Source organism: Neomonachus schauinslandi, chromosome 4, assembly GCF_002201575.2.
Source record: "Neomonachus schauinslandi chromosome 4, ASM220157v2, whole genome shotgun sequence".
In the NCBI taxonomy this organism is placed as follows: Eukaryota; Metazoa; Chordata; class Mammalia; order Carnivora; family Phocidae; genus Neomonachus; species Neomonachus schauinslandi.
The window spans coordinates 176,449,426-176,468,746 of NC_058406.1; the positions used below are offsets into that span (position 1 = coordinate 176,449,426).

The window sequence follows — 19,321 nt, forward strand, 5'->3', positions numbered from 1 at the left end:
TTTCATCAGGATGCCTTCTATGTAATAAGAAGGGACTGTCATTTCCTGAAATCAGTGTGAACATGCATACATACTATTTTGTGCTACATGCTCAAAACAGTGTATTTGAATGTTTTATTCTCGAAACAGCATAAACACAAGAAGAGAGAGCAAATCAACAAATTAAAACTTCTCCAAACTAGGAACTGTTTTGGCCATGTTAAATTTGCCAGGCCAAGGCCTCCAAATGAAGATCTGGAGGGTCAATGGAGCGCAAGTGTGGAGGTCAGGGAAGGTCAGCCCACAAATACTGCCCCTCTACTCCCATGACTTTCTATCTTGTGAGAATGGTACAAAGACCCAGGATACTTGAGAATCGTTCACAGGGATAGCAACAAGACCAGTGTCACAGTGTCCTAACCAGACTGTTATTGTAACATAATCTGCTTCTTGCCCTCCTGTGGTTACTGCTCACTTTCTGAACCTGAATTTCTAATCTCTCCACCACCAATTCTGTGAGCTACCTGCCATCATGCCAATAAATTCCCTTTCCATTCAAATTACCTTGTAAGTTTCTCCAACTTTTAACTGAAGACCCTCGAATGAATTATAAAGAATATTCTGGAGGCACACAGAAAGCTAACTATAACTCCCTCCCAAATTTAAAGCCATTCCTACAAATAAGCAAAACTACGTTATAAATGTAACTTGGGGTTCAAAGTATAAACAATAAAGATACTCTGAAATTAAAGATTATATAAATCAGTTTTTTGAGACTTTTAAGAGGTACCTATATTATTAAAATTTTAAGCTTCAAAGTATAAAATATGAACATTAAAAAAGTATAAGAGAACATTCAGAAAGAAGACAAAATACTAAGATCACTTTAAAATATATTAGTCTAATAAAGAACTTAAAAACTTCCCAGAAAAAGAACAATGAAACACATTTTGAGGAAAAAAGGACACTAAAATGATACTGATTTTTACAAACTGTTTTCTCTGTAATAAGATGCCTTCCTTTTTGTTTTATATATTCTAAACTGCTCCAAGAACAGTAATGAAAAGATTCTCCACCTGGACATACCTTTTCTTTAGACCCCTAGTTCATATGTTTCCTCACTAAAAAAACAACACATAAGTGAAATTACTTTTCATTCTTTCTGAAAATATTTCACATTTCAAATCAAAAGTGGAATTTTTAGCTATACTAAAAACCAGCATTTCTTACATTCTGGGTAGTATCCTGTAGTCATACTCAGTCCCCTAATCCATCTGGTATTTTTTAAGGAATACATTTAGAAGAAGCAAAGCACATATTAAGGAGAGTAAGAACATATTTAAAACCTTAGGAAGCATTTGCTATAAGGAGGGAAGAGGGTTATTAATATTTGTGAATACCTGTGTACCACGCATTTTGCTATAGACTGTATTTTTTTCATAAAACACTGCCAAACAGATGATGTTACCCTTTCCATAAAAAGTAAATGAGGAAAATGAACCTCAGAAATTGGTTTACTTATCTCATGTCAGTGTTAATAAGGGCTGATCTGACTTAAGCACAGATTTGACTGGTCCCAAAGATGATGACATTTTATCCATAACAAAATGCCTCAATGGGCACATTCTTCTTGTAAAAATTCGTTTTCATTGATAGTTTTCTTATTAGAAAAACAATTGTAACCATTACCCTGAACAAGCAAAACCTGTGGGATGTAACCATAAAGCAGTGTTTTATCTACCACTGTCCTTTAAAGTTATTCTGTGTTGACAGTTTAATGTCCCTGAACTTTTATTTAGGCAAGCTTATGACGTTGGTCATTTTGAAGTTATAAAAACTGTCAGAATTTAGAAAGTGATAGACCCAGTTTAGTATAATTGTCAAAATTTGTCATCCAGGACTACAGCTTCTCCCCATGTCCCAGTTCTGCCTGCAGCCCGCGTGCCCTAGGCATGACAAGAGCACCGTGCTTTACCCGCTCTCCCTTCCCACCTTACGAACCCTGGGTGTAGCAGTTAAGTGTCATTAGAGGGCAGGAGCACTCTCAGCTCAAGAAGTATTTAAAACTGACCTGTCAAGGAATGCTTTCTGGAGTTCCTTGGAAGCTCTCACCCATTCCAGCACTGGGGATCTCTCACCACAATTTCTTGATGCAAGATAATGCAACTCCTGTGGGAATCCAGCCATTTCTTCCTCCCCCTCTGCCTCATACCACCCTGATCCTATGAGCTTCCTCTCACTAGTGGCCCTCATCCAGTCTATGGGACACAGGTACCCATTCAGAACTCAGGGAGGATGGGCAGTCCACCCACAGTAACCTTGCTTTGCTGCGCTGTCACAGGGGATAGCTTCTCTTTCACTCAGGCACAGTGAGACAGACATCAACCCACTGTGTCCCCTAAACTACACAAGTTACATATTCAGCTCTCAAATCATTACCAGAAATCTCCTGTACTTGAGGGGGAGCACACCAAAAAGGGAGGGGGGAGGTTAGAAGAAACTCCTAGCACACTAACAACTTGGTTTAAAAACACTTTTCCAATTTCCAACAACTCAGTTCAAAAACTATTCTAATTTCCAGCTCCTTATACCAACAGATGGGGTAGGTATTTAGAGGTCACAAATCCATTTTCTGGCTCTTTATTTTGCAATGCCTGCATGGTATGCTTATAACTCTCTTTAGAAATGTGTACCTCTCAACTTAGGGCCAAACTCAGAATAAAAGAGTTCCATTTTAACATCTTATTACATGATATATTTAGCACTTTACTAAAATTTCCACAAAAAGTAGAAAGAAAAATCCATAATCCCACCACATAGTTAGCCACAGTTAACACTTTAGCATGCTGTTTTCCTTTATATAAACAGTCCATTTTTCATCTGAAAATTTCTTATTTTAAGTTTTCTTTTTAAAATCTTGTACAAAAACACCTCATTTATATAATTTCATCGAGCAATCCAGTTTCCCATAGAATTTCAGCATGCCTTTTTCAAACACCAAATTTCCATTACACCAATGTAAAGGTGGCTTTCTGAAACTTGTCACAGTCACTCCCCAAACTCAAAACCTTTAATGGCTCCCCACTGTCAGAGATTAAACTTCAATCTTTTAAATTCTCTATGGTCTCCTATACATATTACATCTCTAAATGTAACTTTAAGCCCTGTATTCATCCTATAAAAATCATACTACAAGAAGCATGTGAATGTCAAGGGAGTTTCCGACCATGGGATCTGACCTACACTCAAGATGAGAAAGTGTTTCAGGGTTTGGTCAGAGTTCCACAGTGATTACTGAAAGTATCACAGGATGGAGCTCTACCAGGATTACAGACAGGCTGAATCCACGAAATGCAACAGAGCATATTAACGTGGCAAAAACAAACTTGCAGCGGGGATCAGTCCTCATATGACTGCAAATAAAACTCTATCACCACACATACAGTATTTACTGGTTTCACACTCGTGATCACAACTGCCAAAAAGTTAAGCTAATGCTGAAGAGCAGATTTATGGAAACTTTAAATGTTTAAAACTGGATTTAGGGATTGATTTTGTCAATGTTCCACACATAATCTGCCATCCATTCACAGAGCACACATTAAAAAATTTGTTTTAAAGTCATCTTTCAGCAGATGAAGTAAGAAATAAATTCCAATTAACATGCTAACCAAGAAAAAAAGCACTCAGTTCTTAGCCCAAATAATCTTTGCTCTTCTCAGAAGCGTATGGCAGTAAAAACTCACAGAATTACAGAAGTGCCTGAAGAAAGAAAAATAATCAGTTCTCTCTTAAAGTTGACAATAAATGTATTCACTCAAAAAGTACACAAGAACAATGAGCGTGGGGCAAATACTGACGTGTCTTTATGTATAACTGTGGAGGATGTGTGTGCATTCGTACAACATGCATGTATGTGCAGAGATATCTGGAGAGATGTTCACCAGAACACTGACTACTTAGATGGTGATTTTTGCTTTCCTCTTTCACTTTTTTTGTTTCATTTTTTAAAATAAATGAGCGTATACTTTTACAAGAAAAGAATGCTATTTGCACTATTAAAATATGGCATAACAAGCTACAGTAATCAAGACATGTGGTACCGGCAGAAGGATAGACATGTAGACCAATAAAACAGAAAAGAAAGTCCAGAAATAAACCCATATATCCAGGGTCAACTGATTATCAACAAAGATACCAAGGCAATTCAAAGGGGTAAAAGGACAGTCTTTTCGACAGATGGCACTGAGAAACTGGCTATCTACATAAAGATCAACTTAAGAAATTTACCTCATGCTATACATAAAAGTTAATTAGGGGTGCCTAGGTGGCTCAGTGAGTTAAGTGTCCGACTCTTGGTTTCGGCTAGAGTCATGATCTTGAGGTAATGGGATTGAGCCCTGTGACAGGCTCTGCACTCGGCACGGAGTCTGCTTGGGATTCTCTCTCCCTCTGCCCCTCCCACCGCTCACATGCTCTAAGTAAATAAAATCTTTAAAAAAAAAAAAAGTTAATTAAAAATGGATCACAGACCCAAACAAAAGAACTAAAATGATAAAATATAAAACATTTAGAAGAAAACACAGGCATAAATCTCACGGCCCTGGGTTGGACTAAGACTTCATGGACACAGCACCAAAAGCAGGATTCTTTTTTTTTTTTTTTTTTTTTAAAGATTTTATTTATTTAAGAGAGAGAGAATGAGAGAGCACATGAGAGGGGGAGGGTCAGAGGGAGAAGCAGGCTCCCCGCCGAGCAGGGAGCCTGATGCGGGACTCGATCCCGGGATTCCAGGACCATGACCTGAGCCGAAGGCAGTCGCTTAACCAACTGAGCCACGCAGGCGCCCTCTTTTTGTTTTTTTTAATTTTATTGTGTTATGTTAATCACCATACATTACATCATTAGTTTTCAATGTAGTGTTCCATGATTCACCGTTTGCGTATAACACCCAGTGCTCCATTCAATACATGCCCTCTTTAATACCCATCACCAGGCTAACCCATCCCCCCACCCCTCTCCCCTCTAGAAGCCTCAGTTTGTTTCTCAGAGTCCATAGTCTCTCATGGTTCGTCTCCTCCTCCCTCCAGGTCCCCCCCTTCATTTTTCCCTTCCCGCTATGTTCTTCTTTTTTTTAACATGTAATGTATTATTTGTTTCAGAGGTACAGGTCTGTGACTCAACAGTCTTACACAATTCACAGCGCTCACCATAGCCAAAAGCAGGATTCTTAAAAGAAAAGAAAAAGATAAACTAGACTCTATCAAAGTTCAAAACCCTTGCATCTCAAAAGATACCATTAAGAAAATAACAAGACAAGGCACAGACTGGGAGAAAATACTTGCTAATCATGTGACTTATAACTGCCTGGGATAAACTGTCTCACAGCACCTGTTTAGCTCTACTTTACGATTTGAAGACAGTTTCCTATAACACTGTAAACCAACTATACTTTTTTTAAAAAAACTGCTCACTCATCTCTTACTTGTGAGACACAAATAAGACCCTAGAAAGGATCTGAGAGACCAGAGGCAGGGAAAGGACTTCACTAAAGTTTTGCCTGTATACCTCAACTAGGAAAATTTGAAATGTTTAAATATTTTTTAATTATTTAAAATAATAGGCTATCTACCTACCCAAACTAGGCAAAATGAGAATGGTTTAAAAAAATTAAATTTGATTTTTAATAAAATATGTGATTTTTAAAAGCTGCTGATAAGAACACTGAAAATCAGCTAAAGTTCTTAAATGAACTTCTAATATGCTAATAGACTACTAAGAAGGGGTCAGTAACACATACCAAAGACAGAACACTGGCCAGTTGTCACTATGACACATACTATAATGGAACTTTGGCACACCCATTTCAAAGGGTTGCCAATCCCAGGCTACATATTTTGACTATTGCTTCAACATACTGCTCTATAAATAAAAAGAAAAAGCTTTGGTTTAACTATATTCACATTTTAATATAGGAAGTCCCAATTATCAAAGTGTATTTCCAAAATGCTTTAGCCCTTGATTCTCAAACATTAAGCTTTTATCCACTAGTGACTTAGAAGAGGAGCCACCATAGCTAGATTTCTTTACATTTCCAGCTCTGTACATTCATGTACACTTTAATCCAAATGGACAGAATAAATGAAGCTGACTTCTCTGTACTTTAGAAAACAACTTGGTAAATAATATTTATGTAATACCAGAACATATCAAAGATTTAAGTCAAAACAAGCTTAAACGTAACAATTTTCAGCAAGTAAAGTTAAATTTCGAAATAACATTTCTTACGTTTGTTTACAGAAACTAACTGGACAGGAGTTAGAAAATTATGATTGATAAAATGAAGCCCAACCCCCTTTAAAAAAATGAAAAATTCTAAGTTTAAACCTTCCTCCAACTATGCTAGCTCCTCCTTTTTTTTTTTTTTTAAGAGTTTATTTATTTGGGGTGCCTGGGTGCCTCAGATGATTAAGCATCTGCCTCTGGCTCAGGTCATGATCTCAGGGTCCTAGGACTGAGCCCCACATTGGACTCCTGGCTCAGTGGGGAGCCTGCTTCTCCCTCTCCCTCTGCCTCTCCCCCTGTTCATGTGCGTTATCTCTGTGTCTCAAATGAATAATAAAAAAATTTTTTTAATTAAAATTAAAGATTTTATTTGTCAGAGAGAGAGAGAGCATGTGTACAAGCAGGGGGAGTGGCAGGCAGAGGGAGAGGCAGGCAGAGGGAGAGGCAGGCTCCCTGCTGAGCAAGGAGCCCGATGCAGTACTTGAACCCAGGACCCTGGGATCACGACCTGAGCTGAAAGCAGATGCTTAACCCACTGAGCCACCCAGAGGTCCCTATGGTAGCCCCTAAATATATACTGTCCCAAGATCTAAAGGAAAAAAAACCTCATTAAAAATGTGCTTATATTGTTTTGTTAGAATTTTCCAGAATTTTAAGTAGAGAATTGTTGTATGACATAAACAAAAGCAAAGTAATCTCATACCTTGCAACCCAAGGTGGTTTTCCCGTGCTTCACCTTAATATAATGTCCCTGAAATTCCTAAAAAACCATGTGTGATTTTTTTCAAATCAAAAGACGTCTGAACATGTTAGTCATTACTTTTTGAGTAAATGTTATCAGATACCAACTTACCTTGGAGAAAATACATTTCAAATGCTGATGCTCTGGCTACTGCTATTAGTGAGAGTAATACTGTCCTTCATCTCTTACACAGGAGTCTCCTGTTTTCTACCAGCATCCATGAAAAGGTGGCATGGTAACTTACTAGCTTGCAACTAGGGTAAGATCTCAGACCATCATGGTTCTGGACAGTTTTGGCAGTAAGGATGGGATGCTGACAGAGCCACCCATGACTTTCTAGAAGACAGAGGATAAAGGCCCCCAAGGGCAGAGGTCTAGGAAATGGGAAGACACCCTGGGATCTGAGAGTGGTCCTGATGGTAGGTAGGGAGAAGATGAGAATATGGATCCCTACCACCCTACCGTTAATGAACAGGAGTTGGATTAATGTTTAGAAACTGAGCAGTAAAAAGTGGAATTGAAATCAACCACCCAAATGGTGACTTGGTGGTTGTTCACTCTCCTCTGGGCCGGCAGAGGAAGGGATATGCCAAGACAATGGGGCAACAGCCCTGTGTCTCCAGGTGAAAGGCACTGTGGCTGTGACTACTGACCCTCAGAATCCCCAAAACTAAAATGGATTATGTAAGTAATGATGGCCTTGCTGCCAAAATGAAGTTTTAGTTGGACCAAAATTATTGGAAGTTTCTTTGATTGAACTATGAGGGAATAACCAAAAGGTTATAACCAGCTTTGATTGCTTCGATTGCTGGTACAGGTGCTCTCTCCCTCGTGCTCCCATCTCCTACCCTGTTCTACTTCTACCCCCAAAACTCTTCTGCTTTACAGAAAAAAATGATAAGTATGGGGTTGAAGTCTCCCTGACTCCCAAGAAGGACTGAAGGCCATAGAGCCAATAGGCTGCCCAGGGAACTTTAGAGAGGGACTCAAAGCTTTAAGGTTTAGATATAGGGACCCATGTCATCACCAGCCTACCCAGTCCTGTGAAGGGAGGGAACATCCAGATTCAATTAATAGGGTTTGGGCAGGATTTACAGTGGGGAAAAAAACGAATGTGACTAAAGGACAGGACTCTCTGGGCCAGTTCAATGTTCTGTTGCTGTCTCTACATCCCAATGTATAGTTAAGAGTTGATATGTTACATGGTTGTACTTCCCCACCTTCTAAGTGCCAGAGGGGATTCTCCCAATCAGGAAGGGTTGCATGTAGAAAAATCCTAGTACCTTTGGGGCCCCACAACCCTAATGACCGTTTTTTGGTTACAAGTCTCTGTGACTTACGATTTTATTGATTAGAGCTTCTGACAAAGGAAGGCAGGCAGTCTCCACCTGCAGGTGCCCCTGGGGGTTCTGCACTCTGCCTTCCGGACACAACTATCAGACATGCTCCTTCTCTAAAGCAATTGTTAGCATGCTACTGGCCTCTTGTGGAAACTGAATCCCTGACTCATGGAGACCTCTTGAGTCCACAGGCTGATATTCCTACTTTGGTTTTCTAACCTACTGTCCCCCTTGATTTACTATAAAGGGCAGTTTTTCAAGGGGGTCAAATGTGCCCCAGCTTCCAAACCTCCAGGCTTATCTTATAAAAACAGCATTTGTCATTCACTTTACCAACTCTCTCCGCCAAATAAAGGACCCAACAGTGTAAAGTGTCAACTGCCAATGTTAGGTGAGGCTCTTCTCTCCCTAAATCCAATTATTTGGAATCCTGAGCAATCGCTGCGAAAGAGGTAGGTAAGAGCTTAATCCAGAAAAACTGCAGCTGATAAAAGATTTTTCTTTCATTTCCAATCATAGATCCAGATGGGGGTTCTTAGAGCTGTTTCCCGCATTGTTTGTCTCCTCTGTCATCATCCACAGGACTCTTGAGAAGCTGTAGGAATATGCAGGTGCAGACTCAAGGCATGGTGGAAATGGACTGTACATCATGGGGCAGAACCCTATGCTCCCCTACGCCACCTGGACAGAGCCCAGGGATAGTGACCTCCCAGGAATATCCACGTTGGTCTGATATGCCCACTTTAGGATGGGTCAACTCCATAACTAACAATGTAGAGAGTCAACTGAAAATGCATATTCGAGAATACATCTGGCTTTGTCTTAGCCCCAACAGCATCTCAACTTTACATGAAAAAGTAGCAACAGGACCTTTGGGGAAAACTTAGCCCCAACAGCATCTCAACTTTACATGAAAAAGTAGCAACAGGACCTTTGGGGAAAACCGGAAGCAAACTGACAGGCTCTACAGAGCCTAAATCCAGTAAATCATCAAATCTTATGGATTTAATACTATTCCTCCATTGTCAGTACTCAAATGATGATCACTATCAATTCTTTCCTGGACTTTAGTAACAATAGCCTCTTAACTTGCCTACTTGTATTGAATTTTACTTCATCTTCAATCCATTCTCCCAAAGCTGTCAGAAAAAGCTAGTATTTCACTCTCCCCTCCCTTAAAATCCTAAAAAAAGAAAATCCTATAATGGTTTCCCTATAGCCTTCAGTCCAAACTGACCTGAACTTGTTAACACAACTCATGCAGCCAGGCTTACAGTCTACTTATTGTGTACCTCTTTCCCACACCTCCTTTATAGAACCAGTAGCCGTTTCTAAAATGTACCTGACCTCTCTTATCTCAAAGCTTTTGCCTCTCCCTCAATTTAGGCCCGTGCATTCTCCCCCCGCTTTTTCAAGATTTTATTCATTTATTTGAGAGAGAGAGAGAGAGACACAGACAGAGATAGCAACAGAGAACAGGAGCTGGGAGAAGAGGGAGAAGTGGGCTCCCTGGGAGCCCGATGTGGGGCTCGATCCCAGGACCCTGGGATCATGACCTGAGCTGACGGCAGACACCTAACCGACTGAGCCACCCAGGCACCCCGCATCCTCCCTTTTGTCTGACTGACTACTGGTCCACTCCTCAGGTTTTAGTTTAAATGGCATGACAACATGGACTTTTACCCTGACTCATAAGATTAGGTACCTATGGAATACATAGCACTGAACTCACATTGTCTATTTTTCTCGCTCTTCTATCTACTCTAAGGAAGGACTACTAGTAGTTTATTCACTGTTATTATAAGCGTGCTCATGTGTTCATTATTTGGGGGATTCATAACAATCATATATCAAGTATTATGCTAGTTGTCAAAAAATACATTATCAAAAACAAGTTGTTTTTTTTTTTTTTAAGACTTATTTGAGAGACACAGCAAGTGGGGGGGAGAGGGAGAGAAAGAATCTCAAGTCAGTGAGGAGTCTGCTTGAGATTCTCTCTCTCTCCCTCTCCCTGTGTCCCCCGCAAAAAAGAAATGTGTTAATTTAATAAAATTATATTTTGCCCTCCCTACCACACTGCATTGAAATTAATATAAATATTTCATAAGAATTGTGAGGCACACAGCAGAGACATTATTATTCCCATTTCATAGTTAATCTGAGAATCTTCACACTATCAGACAAAAGCAAATTAGGGCTTTAGTGCAACGGTTTGGTCCATACATACTAAAATTTTACAATGAGTAGAATCTCTCGATAAGAGCACAAATCAGCAAACTATAAAAGTCCACTTCAAGACCTGCCTAGTAAATCATGGATTAAATTAGTGCCTTCAACTTTCTATTACTCTCATAAAGAACAGAGAAATGGCATAAATAATCCCCAAATAATAATATCTGGGAATATGTCATAACTTTTTTCATAGCAAGTATGTCCTAAAATTGTTTGACCTAAATTAGTACTCAGTGTAACTTGAATTATCTGAGAACATGCCAATTTATGACTGGAAGAAATATTCTAAGCACAGTGAAGTGTCCGTATTAGTTTAGGTTTATAATACAATACCAGACATATTGTGCCAACTGGAATATATCAAGTAGAAATTACTCCCATGGCAGACTATAACTGCACAGGATTGAAAACTTCACAGTGTTGCATAAAACAGTACCACTGAATGTCATCTTTTCAAAATAAATTAAATAGCTACAAAAATATATCTTTGCAAAAGGTCTTCTACTTAAACAGAATCACCCAATATCTTTGGGAAAAAAAGCCTTTCTCACCAGTAGTACCACTATCAGAACACAGGATGTGTCACAAGAAATGTGTGTTTTTAAAGAATCAACCTTCTAAGAATGATTTCCTTGTTTAAAAAGTTTTACAAATGGGCACCTGGGTCGCTCAGATGGTTAAGCATCTGCCTTCAGCTCAGGTCATGATCCCAGAGTCCTGGGATCGAGTCCCGCATCTGGCTCCCTGCTCCTTGGGAGCCTGCTTCTTCCTCTGCCTCTCTCTGTCTCTCATGAATAAATAAATAAAATCTTCAAATAAATAAATAAATAAATAAAATAAAGTTTTACAAATGTCACTCATTTGCATTCCAATATACTTATATGAGTGGGAAAAGGGTGAAGCTACAGCTAGTAAGCAGGAAATTATAATCCTGTATATGCTCACAAGAGAGTAGAGAAGTGAACATTTTCCATCCTGTGTGTCAGCTGAAAAAGTTTTTAGATTGGCTGTTTTAAGTATGCCTTCTAAATATATAATATAAAATACAGGACCTCAAATCAGTACTTTGAAATAGAATTTTAGTAAAGACTACAAATCACAGAGGCTTGGGTTTATGCCAGCCTTCCTCACCCTACTTGGGAGCATACTTGGACAAGTTACCTAAGCTCTCTGAGCCTGCTATTCCTGTTAATTAGTAGTTAACTAGGAATTAACCTATACCAGGCAGGGTTGTCATAAAACTACCTTAATGTATATAAAGAACTTGGCATATAATAGGTGTTCACTACCACAGCATAATAATTAAAGAGCCAAGACCAAGTTCTATCACTTAGTAGCTGTGTCACTTTAGTTATTACTTAACTTCAATTTCCTAGTCTGTGACATGGGAATACTAACACCTAACAAGGTTGTTGTAAAGAATTTCTTAGACTCAACCCGGCAAGTAGTAAACACTATGTGCTAGTTACTATTAGCATTATGACCACCACCACTGAAATATTAAATAAACGCTGGGGTGCCTGGGTGGCTCAGTCAGTTAAGCATCTGCCTTCAGCTCAGGTCATGATCCCAGGGTCCTGGGATCGAGTCCCGTGTTGGGCTCCCTGCTCTGCAGGGCGTCTGCTTCTCCCTCTGTTCCCCCCTCACTCGTTCTCTCAATCTCTCTCTCAAATAAGTAAGATCATTAAAAAAATGTATTACATAACCACTGTCACATTACTGATGATACGTTCCATTTCTGCCACTTGAAAAAATATCTCTTGAAAAATTAACCTCATTTTGGTGAACTGATCATAATACAGGATGAGCTTACACATCTAAGAATTTTTATGGTGACTTTAAATGCACAAGACATAACCTGAATTGACTATTGCTCATGAATACTGAGAAGATATCAAATATCCATTCTAAGTGAACAAATCTACTCAAAGGACTAAAGCGTAACATAAAATGACATGCCTATTGTACTTTCTTTGTACTTTCTCCCCAAAGATCTCAAAGCACTTTAAAAAATCAAATAGAGCAATTCTCAAAATATATGAACTTGAGAAAACTGCAGCTGAGAGCAATCAACATTTTTCCCAAAACTTTTGCCACATAATTACAAAATGATGCTATAGTCAAAAACTCTTTGACGTTGCCATTCTTTAAATTATTCAAAACATTTGAGTATCCACTGTGCACCAGGCTAAATTCGGGTGCAGTAAAAGAAAAGGAGAGACCAAAAATAATAGCGGGAATGTCACTAACAATATAATTAAATATTTCCAAATATTATAATTTTGTATTCCTTAAACAGTGAAAAAGCAAATTATAGGCCCTAACAGTTAAGTGCATCAATACTTAATGATTTAAGTAACCTCATATAAGCGACAGTTCAGTATTTTCCCCCAAAGAAACCAGCAGTAAAATGAAATAAGCATCCCTCTATTCTCTTCAATCACTTACTATGGTAAATGATCATTCCAAATATGAATATAATAATCTCAAGAGTGACGCTATGTAACACATTTTTTTTTTTTTAAGATTTTATTTATTTATTTGGCAGAGAGAGACACAGCGAGAGAGGGAACACAAGCAGGGGGAATGGGAGAGGGAGAAGGAGGCTTCCCGCGGAGCAGGGAGCCCGATGCGGGGCTCGATCCCAGGACCCTGGGATCATGACCTGAGCCGAAGGCAGACGCTTAACGACTGAGCCACCCAGGCACCCCTGTAACACATTTTTTAACCCATTTTTGGGGAAAGTTCAGAGAAATGAAAAATTCTAAATCTGATTATGTAAAATATCACCTGTAATCTATCAGAAATAAACTAAATTCGCTTAATCTTAAAATTTGAAATTATATTTTTGCTAGGGCAACTAGAATCAATTTACTAATCATGTCTCCCTTTGATGAACCAATTTCATAGGAGAGAAAAATCTAGCCCCAATTATCAAATGATCTAGAGTTCATACTATAGATCCAGCATCTTATGATCCAAGAACTTCCTCTGAAGCAGCTATGTAACTGTTAAAAGTTTTAAGAATTGAAAAATGTTATCTAACAAAATTGCTCTGCCAAAGAGAGGCAATCTTAACTATGAGTTAAGAAATCTTACTGCTAGAGTGGTTATCCAAAACCTAAAAGAGAACAAACGGCCAAGTGCCTTTTTAATACTTAGCTCCCCAGAAGGGCTATTAGAAAATGCTGATATTAACGCTGATAGCAATTGTATCATATTGATATCCAGGTAGGTACACTACAGGACTAAAAACCTTCCTTTGACTTCATTATTACAGACAACCACAGTCACGTGAAAAAAAAAGAGGAGGCTTATCATATCATTTTATGAATGCTATGAGGCAGTTTTAGCCAACTACAACACTTACCAAGGGGTTATCAAATAAGCCCCAATTATCAAAGTGCTCTAGACACAAAGCTTCTGTTTCTATTATTAAATACAATTAAAGAATTAAAAGGATCAGTGTGTTTTTCTTGAGGTACATTTGTCTAAAATGATTTGCAATAAGTCCCCAAAGACCGAAGTGATTGAAATTCCTTCATCTATATAAAACACTCCTCTGGAATGTCAGTCTGCCAAAATGCAAGACTGTAAGAACACAAAATTGACTGATCCACATTTTCCACATAAAGATTACGGAGTAAAATGATGGCAAACGCAATAAATCTGCAGGAGGGGGAACAAAGTGTAAACAAATTCCAAAAATCTTTGTCTTATCCAGAATGGCACTTTGTGGTACTGCAAGAATTCACGCATTTCATCAGTATTCCGCACACCAGGGGACACTCGATAACTGTTGTCGACAAATTAGAGGAGACAAAGTCTCACCAACAAACGGTAGTAACAGGTAATGCTGCAAAATCAGTCATGGAACCAAGTGAGCGGGAAGGTGGAGGTGTAGAAAAGAGTAACAATCTTCTGCCAAATTTTACAGTCTGAGAAAATTAACCCATCATAGATAGCCCTCCAGGAAAAAAAAAAAAGATATTTGGTACAGCCTAGAACAGCCATGAGTTACACACACACACAGCAATTGCCACTTCCACTACAGTTTGACAGTCACAGATTTGGGTAATTATAATAGAAACTGTGTGTTTTGGAAACACCCTAAGACCACACCCTGTGACTGAGAATCTGGACTTTAAATGCTGGGAATTTAAGTGGTTAACGCGGTGTATACTTGGACGATCTGGCCGCGCAGGTGGAAGGGCGGAGAGGGGCAATAAAGACACCAAGTTCCACGCGGGTGACCGGGAGGAGTGGCTGCCGCCGCGAGGCGTGGCGGAGTCCGAGGGAAAAGGGGGTGTGGATCTGTGGGTGAGTCCGGGGAGAAAGGGAGGGAGGAAAGGCGGCCCCGAGGAGTTAAGGGAGGTGGGCGCCGAGGGTGGGGGGCGAGCGCCGACGCGGGAGGGGAAAAGCCGGGGAGCCGGATATCACGCGCGGCGGCCGGCTCTGGGGGTGGGAGGGCGCGGCGAGCACGCGCGTGGAGGTGCGGGTGGGAGGAAAGGGAGGAAAAAAGGAGGTCCGAATGAATGAGTCGCTGGCGGGGCCGGGGCCGGGGCCGCGGAGGAAGGGGCCGGGGCGCCGCGGGCCGGCGGAAGGGGGGGCGCCCGCAGAGGTGCAACCGCAGCGCCGGGGGTGGGCGCCGGGGCGGGCCCACGGCGCCGGGGGCCGAGGAAGCCCCGCGCCGGCGCGGCCACCACCGCGCCCGCCTCTCCGCCAAAACGGGGTCTTGGGGCAGGAAAGTGAGGGGCGTGAGGAAAGGGGGAAAAGGGTAAAAATAAATCACTCACCCTCCGCTCGAGCCTCCGGGCTCTCTCAGCCCCGCTCCTCCGCCCTCCTCGAGCCGCGGCGGCGGCTCCTCAGCGGCGCTAGAGGGAGCCCCGGGCCCGGAGCGGGGCAGCGGCGGCGGCCGGACCGGGAGGCCCTCCGCACCTGCCCCTGTGGCGGAGCCGCGACGAGCCAAGCAGCGGCTGCAGCAGCGGCGACGGCTCCGAGTGGGGAGGGCAAGTGACCCGGATGTACAGGGTAACGGCGAGGAGGGGGAGGGGGGAATGCCAGGAAGTGAGGGCGCAGCGGACCTGTCCGGCCGTGCGCATGCGTCGCGCGCCCGCCCCGCAAGGTAAATCCTCGGCCTTCCTTCCCCGCCCCTCTTCCCCGCCCCTCCTGGAGGGGGCGGGGCGAGACTTGAGACAGGTGGTCCGGCGGGGAAGGGAGGAGAGGAAGGGGGCGCGGCCACCGCCTCCGCGCCCCCGCGCTCCTTAAAGGAGCAGCACATCCGCGCGGAGATGGCATCTGGGTGGGTCCGAGTCTTGCAGCCTTCTCATTTTACAGAAGGAAAACTGAGGTTCAGAGGTAGGGGGGAGCTGTCTCAGGTCAGCGAGCTCGGAAAAAGCAGGAACTGGAACTCGGAACTCGCAGATCAGGACTCTTTGTACTGAACTCAGCGAAACTGCCACCTCCCACCACTCTCCACGCCTGGAATGGCTGGGCTGGTGAGCACGCCTTTCCCTCTCCGCCAGATACTAAACCTCACTAACGCTCCCCGTTAAGGCAGAAGCGCTGGCAGGCTCCTCAGAGCTTAGAGGTGCACCGTTATCGCCTGTAATGGTATCCTGGAGACGCCCTGGGGAGGTGTTAAATGATCAATCTGAGGACAGAAATCAGGCGCCACTTGAGACTTGTACCTTGCCACGCACGGTTCTTTCAGATAAATGAGATTTTGTTCTAGGGTTCCGCTCTGGGCAAAAATGTCGGGGGGTGGGGCAGAGAACTTGGATGTGGCCCAGGGCACAGCATTTTATTTCCCTAATCCTCCTTCACTCTTGAACATAAATGCTCCCTCCTTACATACAAAACCAGAACATCTATCTAGCTGGTTCATCCTAATCCTGCTATGAAACTCTCATATTTTTTCATTAACACTAAAGCGTAAATGATTACAATGTTACCTTTCTCTGGAATATTTTCGGTTTGAGCAGATCATTACCATGGAAGTAAATGGTTCTGAATATTTTGGGGTCATGGGCCCTACTGAAAATCCCACAAAAGTAGGGGTTTTTCTCCCCCAGAAGAATGCACACAAATTTACATACAATGTCAGGGGATTTATGGTCCCAGGAAGCTTACCTATGAAACCCTGATTATGAACTCCTGGTCAAATAGGTAAAATGCCAGGAACCATCCAGGCCTTACCAGATGTGGCCAAGAAATCACTCCTTGCCCCAAATACAGAAGAGCAATCCTTACCTTATTTAGCCTTTTGTCTTCCTCTTGAGTTACATGGAGACTACATGGTACGAGCCATACTATATAGAAATGTGTTAGAAGAGTCACAGAGAGATTAGATGGCTTTTTGAAGGCACACACTAAAGGCAAGAGTCCTAGGCCTCAGACTTTTGCCCTAATTATCATTCTTTAGGATGATTTAGGGGTTCTATATCTATTATAATCTTCATCAATTTCAATTAAACTGAGGGAGCCAATTTTTTGCCAACATTGATGCTGGCAGACGGTCTTCACAATCCAGGAACTGTGGTCCATGTTTCTGACACACTGATACCCATCCTTAAATAACCTTGGTCCGTAGAAACCCACTATCCTCAATTTGTACCAAGGAAGAGAGTTCATACACCTGCCCCGTCCCTTAAATATGTGCTCCGAGTAACCACACACCTCTACCTCAGTATCCCAACAAAAGCAGAAATCTCTTCCATAGTATTCTCAACCCCATCCAGTTTAGCTCAAATATCTCCCATTATGGGGAACTCATTACTGCACTGGTCAGCCTCTTCTCATTGTGAGGAACGTCTTCTTTTACACTGAGCAAAAATCTGATACCCAACAATTTTCATCCACTGGTCCTAATTTTATCTATGGAGAGCAACACAGATATGATGCCAGCCTGAGGGAGCTTTCAGTCCAGCCAAGAAAAGCCCACTGATGAATGATAACCATAAAATAAGATCAGCCCCCTTTAGGGTCGCCTGGGTGGCTCAGTCATTAAGCATCTGCCTTCCGCTCAGATCATGCTCCCAGGGTCCTGGGATCCAGCCCTGCGCGCACATCGGGCTCCCTGCTCTGGGGGAAGCCTGCTTCTCCCTCTCGCACTCCCCCTGCTGTGTTCCCTCTCTTGCTCTGTCTCTCTCTGTCAAATAAATAAATAAAATCATTAAAAAAAAAAAAGATCAGCCCCCTTTGGAGACACCTTTCTCCTTGTCAGCCCTAGACCCATCCTGGCCTGCGTCACAACTCACACATAAGCTCGACCATTACCCCATGTGGGATATCCTGAAAACGAGAATAGAAAACAAGACCTTAAGAGAAGTGCTGAATTTATTCTTCCCCGATCCTTTCTTCATTATCCTGCATGAATGTAATCCCATTTCAGCTGAGGTCAAAGCTTTCAAAGTTTTATGTTGAAAAAAGCAGGAGGATGCAAAAAAGAGGTTTACATAAGAGCACTCTGCTCTCGATGATTTAATCACTGTGGCTTGTTAGCATTTTTCTTTGTGAGTCCTTCCTATGTGCCAGGCACTGTACTAAGCACTTTACTTGCATTTCCTCTGTTGCTTTTAGAACCACCCTATATGGTACTATTACGATGTCCATCTTATAAATGAGGCAACCAAGGCTCAGTATGAGATCCAGGATTCAAACCCAATCTGTCAACTCCACAGTTTGTCCATTTACATAACTTGACTCTGCTTTTGTAAATTTCAGAAGTTCCTGATGCCTTCTTTAAATGCTGTTTCCTTTGAAAATTGCATTACTAAATCAACTTTAAAACATTACAAAGAATAAATTGTTTCACTTAATCATTGATGCATTCAATCAACACACAATTCCGCCCCTCTACTATAAAGGCACCATGCCGAGGGTTTAAACCGGAGGTCAGTAGACAGGGCAGGTGCCTGTCCTGGAGGGGCTCAGGATTTAGTGAAAGAGCTGTGACCTCATAATTACAGCACAGCACGATTCATTGTAATCTAGGAGAGTGGAAGAACCAACAATCCCTGGACAGCTGTGAAGGCTTCAGAGAGGATGGGTTTGGTCTTGAAGAGATCAGGGAAGGGATGAGAAGAGAAGGCACATGGGCAGAGGAAGGGCAGTTTATGACATGCTGGAGGGAAGACTGGGTGAGATGGTGAAGGATCTCCTCAACCACCATGCTATGGAATTTGAACTTGCCTCCTGAAGGCAATAACAAGTAAACAGAAGCTTCTCAGCAAAGGAGAGACATAATTAGATGTGTTTTGTATCAAGATCACTCTGACGACAGTGTCCAGTATGGACTACAGTGGGAATGAGAATGGGGGCCCGCAGACCACTGAAGTTGCTGTGCAGTCCAGGGGAGAGATAATGAGAACCTGCTTTAGGAAACTGGCAGTGGAGAGCAAGAATGGGCACCAGAATTAAGATACTGATATTTAGGGGCACCTGGGTGGCTCAGTTGGTTAAGCGACTGCCTTCGGCTCAGGTCATGATCCCAGGGTCCTGGGATTGAGCCCCGCATCAGGCTCCTTGCTCAGGGTGGGGGGAGCCTGCTTCTCCCTCTCCCTCTGCCTGCTACTCTGCCTGCTGGTGCTCTCTCTTTCTCTGCCAAGTAAAAAAAAATCTTTAAATAAAAAAAATATATACTGATGTTGAATCTACAGGAGTTTGTGACTAGTTGAATCTGGGGGAAGCAGCAGTAGAAGCTGTGGGACGTGACCCTGACACTCCTAGCTTAGCAGAGCAA

General features: G+C 42.0%; 1 protein-coding gene and 1 non-coding gene across 5 annotated transcripts in view; both read right to left on the reverse strand.

The window, feature by feature from the left end:
• CYRIB (CYFIP related Rac1 interactor B) overlaps positions 1 to 19,321 on the reverse strand; it is a 146,270-nt gene that overhangs the window by 66,224 nt on the left and 60,725 nt on the right. For 2 of the 4 annotated variants that reach the window (XM_021688462.2, XM_021688461.2), the window contains exon 1: positions 15,375 to 15,431. The exons of the other annotated variants lie outside the window; for them this stretch is intronic. The gene's annotated coding sequence lies outside the window, so the exon portion shown is untranslated. Of the gene's footprint in view, positions 1 to 15,374; positions 15,432 to 19,321 lie in introns of those variants that run through there. 4 annotated transcript variants of the gene reach the window in all.
• On the reverse strand, positions 8,886 to 9,074 carry LOC123324726. The gene has a single exon (XR_006539995.1). It is a non-coding gene; the product is annotated as a small nucleolar RNA SNORA73 family (small nucleolar RNA).